General features: G+C 31.5%; 1 protein-coding gene across 1 annotated transcript in view; it reads left to right on the top strand.

Annotated features, from left to right (window-relative positions):
• LOC115880582 (ras-related protein Rap-1) overlaps nt 1–26,050 on the top strand; it is a 501,592-nt gene that overhangs the window by 52,009 nt on the left and 423,533 nt on the right. The gene's annotated exons all lie outside the window — the stretch shown is intronic.

Below are 26,050 nucleotides of genomic sequence, written 5' to 3'. Positions count from 1 at the left end.
TTTGTGTGTTCTTGTACAGAAATGGGCTCGCTTGTGAATAAATGGAGGCGATGTTGTGACATCGATTATTGAAATTATATCTGTATAAATTGTGAAGCGAATGGGACGCGCATAACTTGCCATTGTTTAGCGAACTATGCTAAATATTAATCATGTCTCGTTAGTAGAGATATTTGCCATGCAGTAGGCAATTTCTATTAGCGTTTGAATATTTGGCAGACTTTGTCAAAGTTTAGATAGACATTTTTGATATACATAAATTAGGATTGATTCATTAATCAATTTGATTGTTTTCGTCACTTCCAACTTTTGATTTTTAAATGGCACCCTTGATATTTTATTACTTTATTCGATAGAAAATGACACGAATGAATAGAATGACATATCATATGTCAACTTTTGACATTTTCGAATATGGATTATTTGAAATTGCAACATGCGATTCATAACGACAATTTGACCCGAAATACCAAGTGTGTGGTGCACAATTATTCGTAAAAAATGCTTTTTCCAAATATGTTAATGAGCCACCCTCGTTCCGTTTGAAAAAATTGGGATGTGATTAGAAATACGATTTGGGCGTCTTAGTTATAGTCTGTCCAACGAGAAGATCCTTGACAGTGATAGATGTGTCTGTCATTTTATTTTCAAAGTAGTTTATTTTATTTTACAAAGAAAAAAGTTGGTACAACTGGAACGCATAGCAGGAAATTAATATATGTATTTAAAATTTGACTGACAAGTAACTTCAAAATATTCTGAAAAAAACTGTATAAAACTGAAAAAATCTAATCGAGTTATTTTATTTAATAAAAAAAACGGTATGTGTTAATACAAAACAAACAAAAACAAGACACCACATACCAAAAAATATAAAAAAGAACTATTTCTTACTTTCAAGCTTTATGAAACTTCCCGCATTTATCATTATATTTATCAATATAACTTATGTACAAATACAAATTTGTAATATTCCGCAGGAATAAATAAAACAACATAAATAAAATAAACTATTTTATTAATAATAACACTTACCAAATTTTATACCTCACAGGTTGATTAATTAACTTTAATCTTAATTTTTTTAAACCAGTACCTTTTGACATTATTTTTCTGCAGTACTAAAATCCATTATTTACCTATCGTGTGATGTCGATATTTTACAGCTACTCCAGTTTTTAGTATGGTCCTTCTACTATATTCGAGATGCACTTATCTACGACGAGATGGTATAAAAACTTTATTGATAGTAACTTTATTGGTGTATCTGTATAACACTTTCTGCCTGGGCAGCTAGTATTAACCATAAACAGTGCTCGGGGTTCTACAGTTAATTTTCACTCGATTTTTCCTTCACTTGACTTCAAAAGACACAAAACACACGTAATAACACGAATCAAAATGCATCATCTTCCAAAACGCAGGATATTTGTCAAAAGTTGTCACAAAATTATAACCTATAATTTGGCAAGACTTTGACAAACGTCAAAAATCTAAAAGCGAGTTTATACGCATCGGCGTCCGTTTGTCCAGTGCCTTCTATTAAAAGATCAGCCTCCGGGCGAGATTTATGACGTCACGCTAGTTAGATATAACGGATTAATAAATATGTTGTAGAATACATGGAAAACATAATCATTCCTCAGACTTTTGGTTTGTATTTTAAAAATGATATAGTTTACATGAAATATACATAATATACAGTTAATAACTACAACATATATACCTATTTATAGTAATAAATACTTTGGCAAATAAACTATAAACCATACAAATGCAGCAAATGTTTTACAATATACAAATAATGTATAGGTACATAAGATATTAAGGTAAAATGAAATATATTTTAAATTTTAGGGTTTGAAAATCGATCTAATTTAACAAAAAACATTCAATATCTACTAATAGTGATGTATTATTATTTGCATTCACAAAATTTATATGTATATTTTGCAAGTATCAATGTTCGAAAAATTATATTTACAAATAATACAATATTATCTAAAAAAAGGCGTCAGCGATGGCTATGAAATGAAGATCGCTGGCATTTTATATATAAAATTATTTTTATTTGGTTTAAAATAACGTTTCGGCTAATTATAGCCTTCATCAGTGTTGTGTCATATGAGAAAAATAGTGTCGAATATAATCCAAAAAATTACATATACAATATAATTCACACCTCATAATGTTTACTGCAATTAATAAACTAGTATAAACTTATCAAAAGATGACCACATATTTTTTAAAATTATTATTCTTAACACTAAAATTATCTACATTGACTATGGAGTAAGCAGTAAACATTATGTGCGTGGTGTGAATATTTTATATGTAATTTTTTGGATTATATTCGACACTATTTTTTTCATATGACACAACACTGATGAAGGCTATAATGTTAACCGAAACGTTTTTTTTTAAACCAATAAAAATAATGAAAACCAAATGAAAAATTTAATCAACGTTTTCCCGAACCTAAATCCCAAGAAAATCAAAAAAATTAGAATATTTAGAAACAAGGTTCAAGAATATCAAATTTTCCAAGATTGTAAAATTCTAGTTAATTATTTTATGTGTACAGTTATTTAGGGAATGTCATCGATGTTCATTTCCAAGCCAACTAGACGCCGATTTTTTTCGATGATACGGTATAATTCTTACGTAAAATGTAAATAACATCAGACCAATTAAAACAAAGAAATATGAATTTCTTAGTATTTTTAGTAACACCTTTATTCTTAAAACTTAATTTTGTATTATGCAAATATACCAATTTTATTGTTATTTTATTCATATTGTATTCAGCCATCACTTAAATATTTGATATTAATTTGGTATTATAAATAATCAACACTATTCATTAAAAATTACAGAACCAGTATATGTTATGCTTGACATACATTATATATTATCAAACAAAAACACATTCTTCTTTTAAACTGTATCAGTCTTGTCTTTACAAAAATCTTTTTTAAAATTTGAACTCAAAATAATAATCTTTAATACACATATTCTTTATTTTTCCCTAGATCATAATACCTACTTACGTGTTTGAATCTATCGAAGCTGAACCAACATACCAACAACACTTGAGTGGAGATTCCACCAATATGAATAAAATAAACATAATTGTCCAGTTTTCATTAATACCATCATGGGGAGAATATTATTTTAAATTTATTAAAGATATTTTCAATAGAATTCTCTTGATTTATAACCCGTACCCACTTTTCTTGCTCTTCCGGATACTTTAGGCTGCCTAGTATAACTATCTTTCCACCAGACCAGGAACACAACAAAGATGAGGCATAGCACCAAAAACACACTGCACTTAAGCTTTATTGATGAATTGTTAGAGTCTTAAAACACACAAAATCACGATAAGTAAAAAATGTATGGGCACTTTTAGGTTAAAATCACTTACACAACGTGTAATTTTCAGTTTTTCTATTTTTTATGCGAAACCGAGAGTGACCATATATCTGGTAGTAGTTTCTGTCACTTAAACACCAAAATAATTAGTTTTTTGCACTACAATAATAAATAATACCAAAAATCAAAGAGTTAAAACCAAAAATCAACCGACAAAATATGAAACGGAATCTAACCCAATATCTAAGTATGTACAGCTGATGAAGTAAACAAAAGTCCGCCCCTAGGCTGATCTTTTAATAGAAGGCACTGGTTTGTCGCTCATCGTTCCGTCAAACCAATAAAATTGAAATACGATCTGTCATTTTTGAAATAAACCAATAAAAGTGGTTAAAAACAACAAGTGACGGCGCATCACGAATTTATATTTAAACCCATCCATAGTTAACGTAAAAATTATTAGAAACTTTTTTAGTAAAATAAATAGATTGGTATGGGATGTCATCTGCTTTTCTTCTGTCGTCGTCTGTCGAAATCTTACCTGAGAAAAAAAAAACAGAGTATAAGAGCTTCTTAACTCACGCATTTTCATTACCGCACTCCTTGTTTAGATGACTACCAAAGAGAAAAAATTATTTTGTAAAACATTTATTTTACACTAAATTGGGAAAATATGTTATGAGTACCTTTTCGTTTCCATAGTTGTGTACTTTTTTTCAGTGCACCATTTTGTATACTTAGAGTATGTAGTATAATGTATACTCATACTTCTGTTTCGATCTTGCTGGAAGCAATCCATAAATGGCTCTGAATGCCTGTTCTTCAATGTCAGTTTTTGTTCTCAGGTAATATTTCGACAGACGATGACAGAAGAAAAGCAGATGACGTCCCATACCAATCTATTTATTTTACTAAAAAAAGTATCTAATAATTCTTAAGTTAACTATGGATGGGTTTAAATATAAATTCGTCATGCGTCGTCACTTGTTGTTTTTAACCAGTTTTATTGGTTTATATCAAAAATTTCAGATCGTATTTCAATATTATTGGTTTGACGGAACGATGAACGACAAACGGACGCCGATGCGTATGAACTCGCCTTTAGATTTTTGACGTTTGTCAAAGTCTTGCCAAATTATAGGTTATAATTTTGTGACAACTTTTGTCAAATACCCTGCGTTTTGGAAGATGATGATTTTGATTCGTGTTATTACGTGTGTTTTGTGTCTTTTGAAGTCAAGTGGAGGAAAAATCGAGTGAAAATTAACTGTAGAACCCAGAGCACAGTTTATGGTTAATACTCGCTGCCCAGGCAGAAAGTTTTATACAGATACACCAATAAAGTACTATCAATAAAGTTCGTATACCATCTCGTCGTAGATAAGTGCATCTCGAATATGGTAGAAGGACCATACTAAACACATACTAAAAACTGGAGTAGCTGTAAAATATCGACATCACACGATAGGTAAATAATGGATTTTAGTACTGCTGAAAAATAATGTCAAAAGGTACTGATTTAAAAAAATTAAGATTAAAGTTAATTAATCAACCTGTGAGGTATAAAATTTGGTAAGTGTTATTATTAATAAAATAGTTTGTTTTATTTATGTTGTTTTATTTATTCCTGCGGAATATTACAAATTTGTATTTGTACATAAGTTATATTGATAAATATAATCATAAATGCGGGAAGTTTCATAAAGCTTGAAAGTAAGAAATAGTTCTTTTTATATTTTTGGTATGTGTTGTCTTGTTTTTGTTTGTTTTGTATTAACACATACCGTTTTTTATTAAATAAAATAACTCGATTACATTTTTTCAGTTTTATACAGTTTTTCTCACAATATTTTGAGGTTACTTGTCAGTCAAATTTTAAATACATATATTAATTTCCTGCTATGAGTTCCAGTTGTACCAACTTATTTCTTTGTAAAATAAAATAAACTACTTTGAAATTAAAATGACAGACACATCTATCACTGTCAAGGGTCTTCTCGTTGGACAGACTATAGTTAAGTACAATAATTTTTAAAATTCATGGTGCGTTTTTATAGTTAGACGTAGATAAAATATTGTACAATACACGCGAGTTAACTCCAGTAAGATACTTTTGGGGTTACATAACTACTCGTGCTACGCACTCGTTGTGCAACTTTCACACGCGTATCATAATGACTCACTTGTATCGTAAATCTCTATTATAATTAATTTATTTTTGTTTCTTAAAATATTTTAATTTAAAAAAAATATGTGAAACTGGGCAACACTGTACCGGTCAAGCTTAATCACGTGACTAAAAGCTTCTTTGATATAAAACTATAGATGTTTAACATTTAAATAAAAAAAATAACAGAAACCTGTTATTTTAGGATGTTATACTATAGGTATAAATAACAGTAACAGTTTCAATTGTTATTGAAAAATAACGGATATGCCCAAGAACGGTAAACTAATAGGATTGCTCATTCTCATAAGACGTACGTTCGCCTCTTCCCGCGCTTCAGCTGACAGTTGTGACGTCATTGTAGTCCTTGTCATGATAGTGTGTATTATTAGTTGCCTATGGCTGAGAAATTTTGAGTTAATTATTTTGTCAATTTTAAAAGTGAAAAAGGTGTCTTTAAAGTTTTTAGAGCTATAGAGTGTATAAATACGTTCATTTTGTGTTGTGGATTGTGACAAAGTGCTTACTAAGTGCCTACGATATTGTTTATTAATTATTTTAAAGCAAAATATGGAAGTACTTTAAAAAGAATGCTTGAACTGCTGTTCTTAAAAATGCATTATCCGAGTATTTAATACGATTTATACAGTTAATTTTCTATACTGTATACATATAAGGTGTTTAAATAAATAAACTAAATAATGAATGTTTTGCATCCGCCAACCAATAATGCACGTGTGTGTATTATTGGTTGCCAGATAAGGACTAATAACCATGACAAGGACTACAATGGCGTCACAAAGCGAGTAGTTTTTGCATGCACTTGGCGGACACTTTTGGCTGAATGAGCAGTCCTATTAGGTTAACTGTTCTTGGGATATGCCCACCACTAGTCCCCACGAGACTCGAGTAGCTTTTCCCATTTAGCATCTTTTGCACCCCTACTATTACAAAATATTTATTATGCATGAGAAAAGACGAAAACCTCGTGGGCGTTAGTATCATTCGTATCATACAGCATTACATAATTTATTTTCTTGGGGACTGTTTTAGTTTTAGTGTCGATAGTTTGAAATGAAAATGTTAAAAATATTACCTTTCCCCGACTGAATAATTCATTCATGAAGGGCGTAAAAGTGTTTTACGGGAGAGATGCGGTCGTACCGTCCCATTATGCTGAATGGCGCTATGGCGGCGGTTTCTGGATTCCCGCCAACTTCACACGTAAAACTTTAATAACGGGACGACTCAACTAGTCAACGCAACGCCGCAAAATTCTAAATGTATTATTTATTTTAGCGCAAACTTTGAATCCCTTAATAATCATCCCGCATAGATGCTGCGGAATGTTACAGTCTATGCGGGATTAGTATGCGTTATAATTAAAAGGCGATTTAATAAATATAAAGTGACATAGATGGATGTCGGGCCATAGCGGTATCCAAGACAACAAAAAAACAGACAAACCTACAAGGCAAGGATTATAGAATCATACAGGGTGTTTGTATGTTCTTTACCACTCCTCTTCAACGTCTACTCAGAGGAAATCTTTAACAAAGCCCTCGAAAATTATGCTGGTGGAATACTAGTTAACGGCATACCACTGAACAATGCAGGATCTTCAGAATATGTTAAATAACGTCATCACAACTAGTCGAGAATATGGTCTGACACTCAATGTTAAGAAGACCAAATACATGATTGTCACTAAAACTGGAGTGCCCAATGAACATCTGTACGCGGAAGGCGAGGAGCTCGAAAGAGTAGAGAGGTATGACTACCTGGGTACAAGTGTCGACTGCACCGCGGATTATTGTGCAGAAATAAAGATTCGCATTGAGAAGGCCCTTGCATCCTTTGTGAAGATTAAGAAGCTGCTCTGTAGCCGCGATTTGCGCCTAGATCTGAGAACTCGTATGCTCAAATGTTATGTATTCCCAGTCCCTTTGTATGGTATGGAAGCTTGGACCCTCAACGAGCTTTGCGAGCGGAGACTGGAGGCCTTCGAGATGTGGACATACCGTAGGATGTTGAGAATACCATCGACAGAACATGTAATCAACGTGGAGGTTCTGAGAAGAATGAGGAAGGGCGTAGAGATCCTCAAGGAAGTGAAAAATAGAAAATTGCAATATCTCGGCCATATCATGAGAGGTCTGAGGTATGACATTTTGCAACTCATAATTCAGAGAAAAATTGTAGGAAAAAGATCTGTTGGAAGGAGAAGAATATCCTGGCTCACAAACCTGCGAAAATGGTTTAATGTCACGTCATCTGACCCATTTAGGGCCGCAGTTTCCAAGGTCAAAATAGCAATGATGATAGCCAACCTCCGATATGGAGACGGTACATAAAGAAGAAGACAGGGTGTTTTAAAAAACATGTGCCATCTCTTGTGGGGAGATTCCTCACGTAAAAATAAGATTTATTTTTCATATTAACATAAGTCCGATTCTGCTTTGTTTCGTGGATACAGGGTGTTAAAAACTTATTTTTTTTCGATTTATTATAATTTTCTTCTAAGTGCTTTTAGTGATTCCAATGAAATTTGGAGGGTAAAAGTTACTATAAGTGCTACATATTTTAATTCTAAAAAGTGTCGATAAATTCACCAGGGACGTGCATATATTACTGGAATATTTTTTGAAAAAAAAACATATACGTCACTGGATTTTTTCTTTTGATAGCAAAATGTATAGGCCGTTTAATGCCAATTTTCTATTTGGCAAAAAAAAAGTTAAAGTTGTATCTTGATATTTTGTCGATTTCGATTTCCTTGATGAGGTAAATACAATTTTATTAATCACACATGCAGTGAACAGGAAAGGTATTATTTTGTGTAGTATTGTATGTGTGGTATTATTACTATATTGTGTAGTATTGTTATGTGTGTTATTATTACAGGTAGTATTTTGAGCATTTGATTTCATATAGCTAATTTTCGTTACATAATTATACGTAAATTAAGTTTATATCTAGTATTAATTCTGTGATAATTTAAATATGTCTTAAATGTGTATCTTTTTATTACACTATTATTCTACATTTTTTAATTTTTGTTAAATTAACAAAAGGTATATCACAGCCACCTAGGTCTTTTGACGCAAAAACATAAAAATAAAAATATCTATAAATAAAGATATATATCTTTGTCTGAGGGGTACGCAACCCCTCAGAAGATAAATAATAATTTGAGGATATTATGAGTTCTCCATTGAAAACCAGAATAATATACTGGGTGCTCCATTTAAAATAAAGGAGTAGCTTGCTTTTAAAAGTGCTTTCAATATTAGTTTTGTCTCACCCTGTATTATTGATCGAAAATTGAATTAAATCCGGGTCAAAATTATATTCGTGTCAAATTTTAATTTGGTATAACATACAGTGGTTATTATAACTAAATATTAGTCTATACAGGGTAAATTACAAATTAGGTAGCTCCTGTTTTATTTTTATTTAAAAAATTATTCTTTATTTTCACAAAATGTGAAGTATGTTAAAATCCTTACATTTTAGGCATATGCTTCTTTAATAAAACTCACCTATATTGTTTATTCTAGAATCCGAATATCGATTAATATTCCTATAGGGTGTCCCATTACAAAAAAACACAGCTTTGGTATGTAACTTTTTTGCATTGGTATAAACTATCAACGTATTTATAAACTGTTATCTTAAAATTTGTATATTTTAGAAAACTCCATGTTCTAATAAAGTTTAACATAATTTTATTATTAATATTCATGAGACAAAATCTTATGCAGAGAGGAATGGTTGAAGGTGGAAGATGAAATAATCGTTAAAAATAATTAAAAGTATAACCTCATTATTTATTGTATAAAATAATAATAATTAACAGTATGAATAAAAACGGTATCACGTGACCTTAGAAGAGATTATCTATAATATTAATTTAGAGAGATTATCTATAATATATAAATTTTATCTGTATATACCGGGTGCGTCTCAAAAGTGGCTTACCCCTATAACTTTTCATTTTTTCAGATAAAAAAAACGATATTTGGTATGTTAATGTATGACATAAATTAGGATTGATTGACATATTCAATTGATTTCGGTCACTTCCTGTTTCACCGGAAATTACTACAACTTTTGATTTTTAAATGGCACCCTTGGTAATTTTTTACTTTATTGGATAGAAAATGACACTCTGAATGAAATGACATATATGTCAACTTTTGACATTTTTGCTTAAAAACATTGTATTTTTAATTTCGATCTAGAGTGCCATTGCTGTGTTAAAAACACTAACTTTTTTCTCAAGGAGCCTTAGAAAAATATATTTCATCGTTTAATGTTTTTAGTGTCTTGTCCTGGTCGGTTAAAAGATGCCTAAATCGTATTTTTAACCATATTATGTGTATTGTCATATTATGACAATTTTTTCAAATAGAAGGAGGGTTTCTCATTAGCATATTTAAAAAAAAGGATTTTTTTACAAATAATTTGGTACCACACCTTTGGTATTTTCAGTCATATTGTCTTTATGAACCGCATGTTATAATTTCAAATAAACTATATGTGAAAATCTCAAAAGTTGATATATGATATGTCATTCTATTAAGAGTGTCAGTTTCTATTGAATAAAGTAAAAAATACCGAGAGTGCCTTTTAAAAATAAAAATATTGTAGTCGTTTCCGGTGAAACAGGAAGTGCTAATATACCAAACCTCGTTTATCTATCTGAAGAAATAAAAAAGTTATAGGGGTGAGCCACTTTTGAGACGCACCCGGTATATTTCTTTATGCAGTTTGAAGAAACCTTTTTAAACCTTCTTAGCACTGGCGAATCAAATGCACAAGCTAACTACCGTTTCTCTTACGAGCCTCCGCTTCGTATGAGAGGCGCCACCCTGTAAATACAATTAAATTTGCGGTCATTATCTAGTATTGAATAAAACGTGAAACTGTAGAATCACCCAGTTGTCCTTTGGTGTGTGATTAGGTAATGAAGGAGACCATATCATCGCTGAAATATAAATGTTACGGCTCGTAATAAAATATTTTATGGATATAGCGCTATAAAAGACAGCGCGTAATGCTGCTTCATGTAAAAAGGAACACTATAAAGGTTTTTCTTCGCGTGTCGTGTTCCCAGCAGCAGCGCGAACTGAATATTATGGTTTCCTTGGCAACTTAACTGCTGGAAAATGAATTGCAACGGTAGGCTGCGAGAAAAACTTCATAAAATATTAAGGCTCTCGGGAGATGAAAAAACAACACGTAAATTGAACGGAGATGGAAGAGAATTATTTAAATTTGTTGACACAGATAAACGGGTGGGAGATGTCAGATTCAGTACATTTGATTTAAATGCTTTAATTTAAGGTATTTTTTTGAAATTTGATTATTACTTGGTCCCTCGCTTCGTCAAAATTTTACACCAGTACTTGCCTTTGCCTTTATTATCTGAAGTAGTTGAAGTTGTTGGGCATCTTGGAAAAGCAATCAAAAGATAAAAAACGCTGTAAATAGACCTATCAAAATGTTGATCTAATAACAATTTGACTTTTATACTATGATGTCAAAAGCAACTCTTTTCCAAAGCCTACCATGACTTCCATCAGCGTAACTAGCAATTTATCCTGGGGTGGGCCTGGGGGGGCCTGGGGTTGAGCCCAGGGGGGGCCTAGGGCTTTTGTTTTTTTAAAAATGAAAAATAATTTTAAAAAACACATTTTTTGAATAAAACGTTTACATGAATTTCTCTATCAATACATTTCATAGACTTGGTTATCAAACCGTGTTCCAGTAGATTACTTAAATACCTACATATTTCCTAAAAAAATAAAAATTAACACATTTTTTGAACCCAACAAAATAATATTAACTAAACAAAACTAGAAAACATCATTTTTACTGCATCACGAGCAAATAAAAATTAATAAGTAGCCAAAAGTCATAATTAAGGATTTCTCTGGGGGGTGCCCAGCAGTACTTAGGGGGGGGCGGAACCCCCTGACACCCCTGTAGTTACGCCAATGATGATTTCACTGAATCATCGTTTCTTGTTCACTGTTATTAATATCTTAATTATTAGATATTAATACATCTGGTATTATGGTATTCTGGTATATCGTCGATTTTAAAATAAAGTAACTGTTTCTGTCTTATTTTTTTATTAGAATGGGTATAATCAAGAGGGCTACTGCTACCGTGTTCTAAAAATTAGGTAATTAAGGGCTTATTTTTAGGTATTTAATATAATTTTGCTTATATCTTCGGTTTGAAAGAAGAAATGCGGTTTTCGCTGACTTTTTAAGCTTTTACTACTCTTTACTACCAGCTAAAATTACATATACTACCGTACTTAATTTTTTTGAAAAACCGCGCTATGTTTGTTAAATTGTAAGAAAGCGTCCCTAGCGTCTATGTTCAAAACATTATTATTATTATTTTTACAGTATAATATAGAGTAAGAAACGCTCTTTTAAACGTGCCCTCGTTTATTGGATTCTGATCATCCAGAGTCCGGAGTTATTAACATTTAAATAAAGATAGATCTAACCTTCCCCCACCACTTTATTTTAGCAGATAGGGGAAAATGGTTCTAACAAAAAAAAATCCAAAATTTACTGAAGATTATAAAGCTATTATTTATATTACGTTACATTATCTAGGCAAAATTCTGTAAAAATTCTATTTCCTTATTTTCCATAGCAGTTGCGCCCTCTAGCGGCCGTTTCACAAATTTGAAAATAATTTCCAGCAATTTCTCATAGCCCCTTTAGTTGTAAATATTTTCTTCCGTAGGCCCTACGACTAATACTTTCCGAGATACGGCCGAGAGCTATTCTTAGTGGGACACCCTGTACGTTACAGTAAATCATATGCAATAAAGTATAAAACGACAACAGTAACTACAAGTACTAGAGTTTCATCAGTAATCAAATGACTTAAAAAAAAGACAAAATATTTAATAAAATGTAAAAAAAATGAAATAATATATGACATGATAAGTATAAAATTTATGTTCTATCCACTACATATTATACAATAAGTTATAGTCTAAGAGCTAGCAACGTTTTCCAGAAAGTCTTTTAAGACGTTTGGCTCTTCGATATATCTTATACTATGCTCTCTGGAACAGCATACGGCCCGTTTGGCTGCCGATACCCGTTGCGTTCACTACTGCGCATCAGAAGAAGATCCTATATTTTTTATTAATTTAGTCCTATAAATTATGGTATTGAATATAAATAGAACATGTCTCCATAGCGCAGTGCGTAGAGTTTTCGACCACGAACCGATGATTCAGAGTTCGAATCCGGGTCAGGTGAAAGACTTTTTTTATTTTATTTTCGTTTATATTCTGATAGTAAAGTATTAAATAATTCTGGTAATTAAAAAAAACAAATATTTAATACTTTACTATCAGAATATAAACGAAAATAAAATAAAAAAGTCTTTGCCCTGGCCCGGATTCGAACTCTCAATCATCGGTTCATGGTTGGAAACTCTACGCACTGCGCTATGGAGACATGTTCGATTTATATTCAATACTACAATTTAAAGGACTAATAAAAATATAGAATCTTCTTTCAATGCGCAGAAGGGAACGCAACGTTTACCGGCAGCCAGACGGGCCGCATGCTGTTCTAGAGAGCATAGTAAAAGATATATCAAAGAGCCAGACGTCTTAAAATACTTGTTTTTCCGACGTTGCTAGCTCTCGTACTATTATTGTTTATTTAATTTGTCATATAAAAGTTAAGCTAAATCGATAGAAGTACAACTGGGATTTATTAATTTAGATAGTGAAAACAAATATCGGAGCGGTGTATGCGTCAGAAGATTAATAATAACTGTAATATATTTATCGCCATTTTATCAGGAATGTCGATATAATAAAAGGAAAAGCTATACCAATAGAGGATTAGGGTGCATATAAGTACTGTAATCAAGGACAAGCTGCTAAAAATAGGTTCACGTGAGCTGTTAAGTACTCATAGTTTTCGTCATATATAACAAATTATTTATATTAGCTATTCATATAAAAATAATTGACTTTTAATTAAAACATATACTACATCGTGGGTAAATGTAGATAACTTTTACCCACAAATGCGATGATTGCGCAATATTACATAAATATAAAATTTTGTACTGAGATACCAGTGTTGTTCAGTAACGTTAAATAATTCGGTCGTTTTTGGGAAACTAAACTTCTTCTTCTTACTCTATATTAGGCAAATTGCCTGTTCATTCTTCACAGTACGCCTACAGTTTTAATCGATGGTAAGGTCATAAGGTCATGGTAGGCTCATCTTTTCCTTGGCCTTCCCGTTCTTCTTTTTCCCAGTGGTGATTTGTCTCAAACTGTCCTTAGTATTCTTCCTTCGTCCATTCGGTTGATGCAGTCGTTCCATTCGCGCTTGCTGCTTAATACCCATTCATTTAATGTTCTCCACCGTACATGTTCGCCTTATATTCTCGATTCGTTCTCTATCTAGTAGCGTTCTACCTTGGAAGATTTTCATTTCGCTTTTTTTCAAGAACCTTTTTGTTTTTGCTGTGTTCGATCTGGTTTCTGCTGTGTAGGTAGGATTTGGGTCTGACGACAACCTTGTATATTCTTGACTTGACCTCGACCTTTTTCGGTATAGTGGAAGAGTTTCTCACTGCTTTTGGCAGTAATTATCATATTTAGAGATTTTGTTACAAGGTTGAAGCGATATGCCAGTCTTTGGAGGTCGTCCTCGTTTTCTGCGACTAGAAAAGCGTCGTCGGCATAATACAGAATTGTAATATTGCGATCGCTCATTTTGTATCGGTTTAAGTATTTCATATATTTTTTAATGCATTATTATAAGTATTACAGTTATGTGGCAGCATCCAAGTGCGGTCCAAGTAACTTTGATCGTGTCATCCCGTCTCTATTAGGACTCGTAAACAATCTAAAAAAAAGAAGCTTTTAACCTGGAGAATAATATCATTAAATATTTTAAAATTATTAATTAGCGTTTTCTGTTAACCTGCAATTTCTCGAAAACTATACATAACATTAAAAAAGTAAGTATACTGGTAGTATCAGGGTATCTAAAATACCTAAAATCAGTTTTAGTTTTGGCGGCACCAAAATGAAGATATGGCGAAAATACAACTGGCCTGTTAATTTAAATGACAGACACAACTGTGACTGTCAAAAATATTCTCGTTGGATAGACTAAAGTTGTTACGTCTTGGGTATTTTTGTTTTGTACAGGGTGGGTCAAATTCGACGCTTTTAAATGGAAACACCCTTTTCTATAGGAGATAGGCGAAAACTAATATCGGTGTCTGGAGCTCAATTTTTATCAAAACATGATGGTGAAAACCGCACATTAATATCTGTTAGCGTTTCGGAGTCACGGGATGTTTTTCAAAAATGTGCATTTTTAACAAATCGCTCTTTGAATGAATTTTGTATTTTGTATTTTATGAAAATATTTGCAAAGCACCATTTTACGTACAATTTAACGGATTAAGTATAATTTTGGACCGTTTTTGGACATTTCCCGCGGAAGTTTTTGGACATTTCCCGCATAACCGCTAAGTACTTCTAATTTTTGTCTAGATTCTACGGGCAATTTAAAGGTAAGAACCTTTATTCATTAGCAAATATAAAAATCCATAGGCGCTAAGTCTAGCGGTCTCGACGCGCGGCGGTCAACGGCTGGGATCTTGGTTAGTTATTCAATTATTCTTGAAATTGGCTGCAAAAATTTGCTGATAACTTCAGCGTTCTGCGACGGTGTTTCGTCGTGCTGGAAAAATATATTTTCAAATTCTATTAGGGGCAGATCAAAGATAAGGGGTCCAAAGCCTACTACTTAAAAGTGGCGAACTTTTAAAAGTTCTGTTTTTCGCAGGGAACTGGAACAAAATATGAAGTGTGCTATATTTTTGGAAAGGTAATTCTAAGTCCTTTTCAGTTAATTAAAAATACACAGGATGTCCCAAATAGAAAAAAACAATTTTTCTGTTGATAACTCTTAAATTATCAATTAAAAAAATACACTTAAACCATTGAAGTCTACATAAAAAGCTGCTTTGGAAATGTTTTCATAAAAATACAAAATTTTGTATAGCAAAAGAGTTACAGCGATTTGTTAAAAATGCACATTTTTGAAAAACCTCGTAACACCCCGTAACTCCGAAAGGGTAACAAATATCGATGTGCAGTTTTCGCCATCATGTTTTTGATAAAAATTGAGCTCCAGACATCGATATTAGTTTTCGTCCTATAGAACAGGGTGTTTCCCTTTAAAAGCGTCCAATTTGACCAACCTTGCACAGTAATATCTGTTGATTTAAATTATTTGTCTGATGATTTTACAGAAAACATTCACATTCCGGTTCTGTCTGGGCGTCAAGTTGTAAACCAAAGTAATTTTACAGTAAACACATTTCCTAAAGGAAGAAACTCGAACCGTTTACTTGATATCTCGCTTATAAATTTGAAAATGTATGAGATGAAATCGTTTTCTGAATTTCTTTTTCTTCTGGCTTTTCCCGAAATAGCTTAAAACTTTCAATTCGTATTTATTTCACGTACCTCGAAGTTGATGTTCCGCAGTAAATGGCCAAAGGCACGTCAGGAATGCCCATTAATCTTTCGAAAGTTTGTAAAATTTAAGAAATTCCTTCGCGGAGCCAGACAAGATGGATTCTATTAACCCCAACCTAAGGATTTTCAAATATTTTTTAGTGCCTCACGTTTTGAGGATTTACTTTGAATTTCAGACTTTTGTAAGAAATAACAGTGTTTTTCAGTTAGATTAATAAAACTTCAAAAATTATTTTATAGTAATTGATATTATAATTTAAAAATAATAACCTCAAAACTTCTGAAAATCCTAAGAATATTAAATATTAACATATAAGCGATACCAATTAAACTTTGGCTGTACTTAAACTACCGTTAAACGGTAGCTTACTAAAATGCCGTTAATAGATATAACGTCGTTAATGTGACGCACTTGACGGCTTTATGAAATATAGAAATTTTATAAGGACTTACCAACGCTATCCACCCCACCAAATAACCAACTTAATCAACGCAACTAACCTCGACACTGATAAAAAAAATATAAAAAACAATTATAAATTAGTAAAAACCAACCAACCCACCAAATAAACAACTAACCAATGAATTAACACCCTCCAAATAATTACGCTAACCAACCCGCCAAATAACTAAACCAATCCAACCAAAATGAGTGAAACCAATGCAATAAGATCACGCTATAAGCAAAAAAAAATATAAAAAAGTCTTGGTCGGCGTGAGATTTGAACCACGGACCATTCGCTCACGAAGCGATAGCCTCAGCCACGGAGCCACAGGTGCTCTTGCAAAATGCTTATAGGCAAGCATTACTTTCCGCCGACGTCACAATATCTATTAACGGCATTTTAGTAGGCTACCGTTTAACGGCTGTTTAAGTACATCGTTAAACTTTTAACTACATAACCGAGGGCGCGATTTTTAAATTCATTGTTGCCAACCATGGACATACTCGGCGCTGGATTAACTAACTGGAATTTAAATTTATTCATGTTAACATTATCATGTTAAGAAATGAAAGCAAATAATAAAGTGCCTCTCGTGTTTGTTCGCACACTAAAAATTTCAATTATTGCCTGTATATATTTTTTAAATTTACATTTTTTTAATTGTAAAGTAATATATTACATTTAAATAGAATATATTACATAACAATTATGTCAATTACAGGATTACAAGCTTATTTTCTAACATTTTTTAAATAAAACGAACTATAAAATTTCAGTATAATAGGTATGTATACCTATATTTTTCGTAGGTATGAAAAAAGTAAAATATAAAATGGAAAACGCTTACTTACATTGCAATAAATCTTCCACTTTGAGTTTTGCAATCCAAACGCAATTATTTCTATTTTACAATTAAAAATATCCGACAACACTAAAATCACTAAAACTTCCGCGGCTGACTACGAAAACGAAAACTGAAAAATATAACGGCACTTTTTGTTTTGGACCTGCATTACATTACGCTGTACCATTATGTTTTTGTTTTTGAAATAATATAAAATATCTAATTATAACTTGTAAATTTTAATATTTTAACATGATTTTAACTATTTCTGACAATAACTAACTTTTTGTTTTCCAGATGACATTTTAGACGGCAACTGACATATATGTCATAATATTTAAATTTTAAATATGTATGTAATATAATTTAAATTAATACAATGCAACTTTACTAAGAAAACATTTATACATTCACAAAATACAACAAAGTCTAATACTATAATTTGAAAACAATGAATATTGAATTAAAATTAAAATAAAAATTAAAAAAGTTAAGCGTGACCCCTTGTGTCAAAATTAGATGATTAAATATTCGCAATTTTTACACCATTTGATCACCGGTGGCGCCTCTAGTGTTTGTTCGGGCGGTTGGTCTTATACTCCCGCAGATGAATGAATCTTATTCATTCACTTACATTCTTAGACTTAGAATTCTATATAGACTGGTGGTAGCAAGGCGGCTGCGGCTTCAAGAATAAAGTGCCTGAGAAAGCCCACCATGATGAGGCGAAACGTCGCATAATAATAATAAAAAAAAGTTTCCATTTTCAATTAATAAAAAAAAACTCATACCCAAGAAAGGGAAAAAAAATATATATGGATATAATTCTAAAGGTTTAAGAAAAAGAAAAAAAAAATTATTTAGATTGATATATTGGATTCAATCATATTTATTTACCTTTTCTGATGTGCAGATGTACAGGGTAAGTCAATGATAGAATAAAGTCCATTATTTCATTTGTTTCGAGGTTTACAAAAAAATGTTAAATAAAAAAGTTATAGGGAAGGTTAAGATACACATTTTAGAATTATTCTAAAGTATATAGGGTTTCTCAAAAAAGTGTGACGGATATAACATATGTTTTTTTAAAGGGAGCACCGTAATTTTTATTTTATTTTTAAATTATCCGTAAAATTCTATAATTTTTTTATATATAATATTATATACATATCTAAAATTAATAGTTTTTGTAATATTTGAATTTGTTTAAACAAATGTTAGATTTTAGTGTGGTAAAAAATTGTCAGTGATGCCATTGTTTTGGAATTTGGACTACCAAAAGTTGGTATGAGAGTTTTATAGACATGAAGAAAAATATGTATATGTAAAGATACTTTAGTTAAATTCTACAGGGTGTTAAAATATATTTATGAATTTCAACTAATTAAAATTAAAAAAAAAAAAATTTTAAATTAATTTAATTTTCACACCCTATATATTATAATTTTTTCTGATAGATTTTACGCTATAACATCATAGTTGCAATGACAAAAAGTAATAATTATCAAAATTTGATGTTTGTTAAGCAAGTTAAGAAGAAAACTTAATTAGATGGTAGAGATAATAGTTACAGATTTTCCTGAAAATGAATTAGTCAGTGGGACTGACACCTATATACGAACAACCAAGAAAAAATATTTTTTTGGTTCTACTTTTTCTTGTTTCTTATAAATATTTTTAAAGTAAAAATATTACTACTGATGATGCTTTATTAAAAAACGTAAAAGCCGAGATTTAAATCAAAACGTAGAGATATATAAATTCAATATTTATACAGCTGTCTACATTTACATTTTCAAAAGGTATTTAAATTTAGAGGCTGAAATTAAAACTGGTTTCATTTTATTCCCTAGAAAAGACGTTTCTATTTTCTTTAATTTTGGAGAATAATTTCCTTTAAAAATAGGATATTTTTAATTATGAAAAATATAGTCTTTTTATGCATAATATTTATTTATTAAAATTCAAGTACTCAGGTCATTAAAAGGCTTCTTACTCTTTAATTATAGTGTTTTCTTGTATTGTGTTAATTATTTTAGTGCTTTATAATTTTAAGATTTTTATTATAATACGCCTTCATAGAGTATATATTTTTAAAACAGCATTTAAAACAAATACAAGAATTAAAAGTAATTTTATTTCTATTTTCTTAAGAATATTTTAATTGTTCCCTCATTTTTTTATTATTTAATAATTACACTATATTTATTTATAGTATAATAAACAAATATAAACAAATTTTAATTGCAGGTCTATAATAGGAAACTGATGTAGGAAGTCTTAACTATTGTCTATTTATACATCTTATTCAGTAATTAATATTTCACCAGCCGCACCTGTTCTAGTACATACGCTAACAGTTTGCATTAGTCTCGATATTTTTTTAAATGGCAGCTTCAATGCAGTTCAGAATCCAACTTGTTACAGAACATAATATATGCGAATATCTAAGTAGGGTACACAAAGTTCCATGCAAATGATCTTGAGTTGGCAGACTGGTTATAAATTGGTTGTCATAATTTAATAATTTGCTTTGAAATAATAGACGGCTCACAACTTATATTATGTTAAATATATAAATTATAAAACTCGAAAACACTCTTAAAATACAACAATTATAATTAGAAATATTTATCACAATTCCACAAATTGTGATTCGCATATATTTTTTATGCTATAATAACATTTGATAATTTTTTGTCATTAATAAATAATCAAAAAAAAACGAGATAAAAATATGATATGCTTTTTTTCTGCGTATAAAAAAAGCTAAATATTTATTTAAGAAAGTTTGTCGTAGTTTTGTTTGTCATGTCTCACTCGTTCAACAAACTTTTCCAATCTGGCGAGTGTCTAACATGTTGAAACAAACCTGATACAACTTTTTTTCTGTTTTGTACATTCTACCGATATTTTTTATTTGAAAAAAAGAGGTTTAAATAGAGACGTATAATGTGAGTATTTTATTTTATCATATTTAACAGGCTACAAATATTATTATTGCTATTTTTTGACTGACTACGGAACGATATATCCCTTTCGGGATCGGAATACCATTTTTTGTCGGTTAAGGAAATTTGTTTTACAAGTGAAAAGCTACTGACAAGCTGGTTTCTGTCTGGATTTTCCCCAGTGGTGTTTATAAAAATAACTTTTTTGTTTTATAAATTTCCCTTTCAGTAGGAAAGTACACAGGCTTTTTCAAGATATATACAGGGTGGTCCGAACTATATTCCGGAAATTCCGGCAGCATATTCTGCAGATAAAAATAAGTAAAAAAGTTTGTATAAATGTATGTTCTAAAATGCTTAGTTTTGGAGATACAGGGTGTAGAAGTTTCATTTTTATTTCGATTTTTTCCAAATAATTTCTGAAGTAACGTCAATATTCGGATGAAAATTGGTGTCTGGCGGTTTTTTGACATGAGAAATTTGATTTTGATGTCAATATGACTCCTATTAGTGGGCGCCACCTACATATTTTTTAACTGGTTTGAAGAGTAATAACTTTATGTCCGTACCTGTATAAAACTGCTGAGTAAAAAAATATACATTCACGACATTTTCTACGTGAAAAAGGTCTCTTGGTAAAAATCGCTACGAGTAATGGTTTTCGAGATATTTGGAATCGAAATTATCAATACCTGTCATCATTGACATAAATTAAACATGCTGACTAAATAGTTATTAGACTGAATTCATAAATTTGAAATGCTTTTGTGCCAAAAGTTTAACAGAAACTGTTTTACCATTGTTTTTTGCAGAAAAAATTATGATTAATTTAAAAAAATTAAAATTTACCAAAATTCAGTGAAGTAACTATCTACTCAACGTATTGACTATTTCCATTCTAAATATCTTAAGAACGGTTGCTCGTAGCGATTTTTACAAAGATATATTTTTTACGTAAAAAGACACAGAGATGTATGTATATTCTTACACTCGGTAGTTTTATACAGGTACGGACAAAAAGTTATTACGCTTCAAAACAGTTAAAACACATGTAGGTGGCGCCCTCTACTAGTAGGAGTCATATTGACATCAAAATCAAATTTCTCATGTTAAAAAACTCCCAGACCCCAATTTTCATCCAAATATTGACGTTATTTTGTGACGATTTTTCTGTCCTTACCCAAATAGAATAAAAAAAAATCCGTTGCTCAGGGTTAGAGGAAAGCTGGGTTCGTAGGTAAGGCTTCTGACTCACAGTGACTTTCTAATGTTGTTAAAAAAAAATAAAAAAAATGATAATATATAGGCTGCAGAGATTTTAATATTGACGTTAAGAATTCAAATAGGTATGGTCAAAGACAGTGAAAAAGGCGCCACTTACTTTGTTTATGAGAGTGGTAAAGTAAGAAACCAAAAAGAAAAATACAATATCACAACATAGCTAAAATAAAGTAATCAACAGCATTAAGGGTCTATTATGTTTATCAGGAATAAAAGTCAGAAATATAACTATCCTACATTAAACATTTATTGAAAACGAACACAAGTATCATCAATTAGTCACAGTGATCCCAATAAAACCGCAAGTTATTTTAAATAGATTCGAATTTAGTAACTGCATTCTTTGAACTAAGTAAGCTACTTAATATAAAAACAGGTGAAATTTATGTATGTCTCAATATGATGATGTTTCGAAACATGTCGTGTACAAAAACCTTTAAAATGAATACGTGTTAATAATTTTCATATAAAATATCATAGCTAAGTAAGAGTACGAATCAAATTATAACTTATAACGTTAAATAAAATATAATTTTGACTACAATATGTGGGATAAATAGTGATAATTTACCAGGTTATTAAATCTGTTGTCTCAAAAATTATAAAATAAAAGCGTACCTTGTGTATCAAACTTAAGAGACTTATCTGTATATAGTTTCTTATGATGTAAACAGGTAGGTAGGTATTCTCCAGACTAACAGAAGTGGATGCAGATGACGATGGCAGGAGAAGTCTTCGATATCAGCCAAAAGAACGATTGTAATGTCAGGAACACTGTCTTAAGGTCTGCATAGGTTCATACAAAATGAAAGTGGGTGAAACATACAATAATTACTGCATTATTACTGCATACCATGTGGTAATTACTGAGTACCATGTGGTAGTTACTCTATAAATAAAAAATAGTTCTCAGGACAGATACTCAATAAAAAAAAACAACTTACGGTCTGAAAATCAGCTTTACATAAATATATTCAAACCATATGCCGATCCAAACCAGTAATTAAATACTCAAATAAACGAAATAAAAAACGGAAATAACTGAAATAGAATTTAGTTAGATAGGGCTATATAAAATGGCGGATAAATTTACGGTGATCGTTCCAAGAAGAAACCAAACAAATACGATCTATACTCTGGATTGCATACTTTACAAGGTTTTCAAATTCCCAAATCGGATACCCATGCAATGGAAATCGAAAAGTGGATTCAGAGTGCTTTTCACTGGAAAATTTGTCGGACGCCGAAACACGCGTCTTCTTCAGATCCAAATTCTCAGAAAAAAAGACCTTCTTCTCAGTTTCAGAACCGAAGCTAAAACCTTTTCACCACAGACAAAATGAGAGAGAAAAAAGTGATATCATATGATCGAAATCATTAGAACAGAAAATCGCAATCCACAGCGAAGTGAGATTCAGACAAGTGAAATGCAATTAAGGAAGTTTGGCATATAGCGAATAGATGGCGCTAATAAACAAGACAAGTGAACTGTAATAAATAAAGTTTGACATCTAGCGAATAGATGCGCTAATAAAAATTAAATATCGAGACAAGTGAGCTGTAACAAATGGAGTTTGGTATCTTTGGCATCTAGCAAATAGATGGCGCCAATACTAAGAAATTTAAATAAAAATAGAAAATTTTAAATTCAATTTTATTAAAGGAAATAAAAAATGCTACAATTTAAGTACATCAATCGAAATTTAGAAAAAATCGAAATAAAAATGAAACTATTTTTATCTGCAGAATATGCTGCCGAAGTTTCCGGAATACAGTTTGGACCACCCTGTATATTGTTAAACAAGTGCAGACATATTAAACAATGCAGTTATTGACACTCTGATGAAGCCTTCATATATATTTAAATATTTAAAATTAAATCAAAATTGTCACAATGGAATGAGGGGATAAGAGTACGGAAATGGTATAATCATATATAAACAACATTATTTAATATTATATAAACACACTTCAAGAAAGTGTTCAGACGGAAGTCAATTTCGCAACATAAGCCAACATTACTATTGGTTCAACAATCTCAGTTAATAGACATTTTAATGGCAAGCACAGACTGTATATTATGATGTTTATTGGTTTCAAGTTTCCTATCTAGTTAGATATATTGCTAGATTTATATAGGCTGATTTCTTCTTTCCAAGTAGAGCTCTTTAAAAATTAATAATTCTATTATAGGCCAATAAAATTAAATGGAAAAAAGTAGTTTTGCGGAATTAATTTCCAGCAAGCTGGAAGTAGTTTTAATACTTCTATTAGGTCCTAAATGCGTGTAATCTGCACCATCCCAGGCGGTGAGCTTAACTTTTGGTAGTCAAAAAAACGCCAAATTTTTTAGAAAAAAAAACACCTTTTTTAGTTTTTTGCTTGTAGCTGAAAAACGGTGCGTCGGCCGGCGAATGTCATTCTATTCAATAATACAGAGGACTAAATTCTGCGTCGAATAACATATAAAACATCAAATTTGGTTTAGTGGTATAGCCGAAACCCAATGTTAAAAACAAAGAAAATTTCGTATGTCGGTGCAAACTTACATTTTGCGGTTATCTAAGACCACATATCTTTAAAACAGATACTCCTATTGAAAAAATCTATGAAATAAATGTTGTTGAGAATAAAACTTCACGTTACATAGATACCTTAGTTTTTAAATTTAGTCACTTATAATTCGAAATTTGGCATCAATTCAAAATCGTTTTTTTTTCGACGTTTTGAGTCATTTGAAGTTATGTAAGGTAAAGAAATATCAAAATTTTGTACCAAAACAGCACTTTATATTGCTTTGCAATGTTAAAGTAATATACACAACCTGAGTAGATATTCAAGTAGTAGAAATAAAAATCATTATTTATCAGAGTTCTGTATTTCCATTAAATCTTTAATAAGTATTATTAATATTAATTAAGTAAGTAAATTAATCATAGTTCTTAATAGTGTAGGTGCAATAAAGTAACAAAAACACTTATGTCCGTTTGTATAAACTTTGTTTAAAGGTTAAACAGTGATTAACTATAACAAAATATGTATAGTTAATCACTGTTTAGCCTTTAAACAAAGTTTATACAAACGGTGCAAGTGGGCATTAAAGTTTATTGATGAAATATTAATGTAATTATGGTATAAATCAATAGACATGCAGCACAAAATGTGGCGGCATTCATGTTCGCATTGGCCCTTCATCTGAGAAGCTTGGAAGGCGCGGTTGCATGTCGAGGTCCTCTTCATCGGGATCATCTTCAAAGGGACCATCCTTACCTATTTCTGCTTCTACGGCAATGTAGGTCTCATTCTCATTCTTGAAGTGTGCTGAATTCGAACATGACTGACCGTTGCAGTTGAGGCATATTGTTGAACATTTCATGCTTACTTTTCGGCAGCTGCACTTCCCTGTACACTCCTTTGAACATTTGCAGGACACAGTATTGAGAATTTCAGCTGGAGCTGGATCCTTGGTGCTTATGATGGGGAGAAGGCCAAGGTCCGTCCTTCTCCAACCCCAGTTCAGAGGATCCTTTGGTTTATCATACCAGTCCTGGATTTGAAGGTACACTCGCAGAATATGTTGAGCGGCGGCTGCATTTGTTGGAGGTAGAGAGGCCAGTTCAAAAGTTGGCTTTGTTAGGGATTTTGAAAATATCTCGTAGCGGATTTGGTCCAAAGATATCTCGTAGCGGATTTGGTCCAAGGAGGTCACATCTGCTTTAGGTGAATAGAGGGCAGCCAAGAAGAGTTGACCTGCTGAAATAAGAACCCAGGATCTGCATCTTCATGATGAAAAACTCTGACACTCGTGAAATGTCGTGTTCTTTTCAAGAAGCTTGACAAACTTCGACTTCCCTTGGCGATAGAATGCAGAGGTTGTATCGCATCCACTGATTGCATGTAGAAACAGGATATGTATTCTCTTTGACGACAACAGACGAGAAGTTGAAGTACTTGGGAGAGTAGAATGTATTCTGAGAGGTTCCCTTTCCAAGTTTCATGACGTAAATGTTAGATGAATTTGGTGCTTTGGCGGTTAATAAGATCAATAAATCGGTGTCCTCCCCGATTATGATGACCATCGCAAAGTTACCTGCCAATTCAATGGCAGTGTTGGGTTAACTACGGCAACCCTGTAAAGTGCAGTTAGAAAATGGACTGGTCCAAGAAGAGTCCAAGAGGGGAGGACGCATAAGAAGAACATTTTTGACCTTTGAAAAGACATTATCATTTACTTAACGTGAAATTCTAATAATATTGACGCCTATACATAAGTTTTTTGGTCCTTCGAACCCGATATTTGGCGAAGAATTTGGAAAAACAGCAACTACAATTGACAACGCAATTTAATGGTTTTTATTCAACAATTGTTACCACAAGAAGTTTGCTATCGCTACAGGTTAGTGTGCATCCTTTTTT

Source organism: Sitophilus oryzae, unplaced genomic scaffold, assembly GCF_002938485.1.
Source record: "Sitophilus oryzae breed Bouriz unplaced genomic scaffold, Soryzae_2.0 scaffold_1639_pilon_pilon, whole genome shotgun sequence".
NCBI lineage: Eukaryota > Metazoa > Arthropoda > Insecta > Coleoptera > Curculionidae > Sitophilus > Sitophilus oryzae.
Note: the sequence above shows the minus strand (reverse complement) of the source record. Positions and strands in the feature narration are given on the sequence as shown.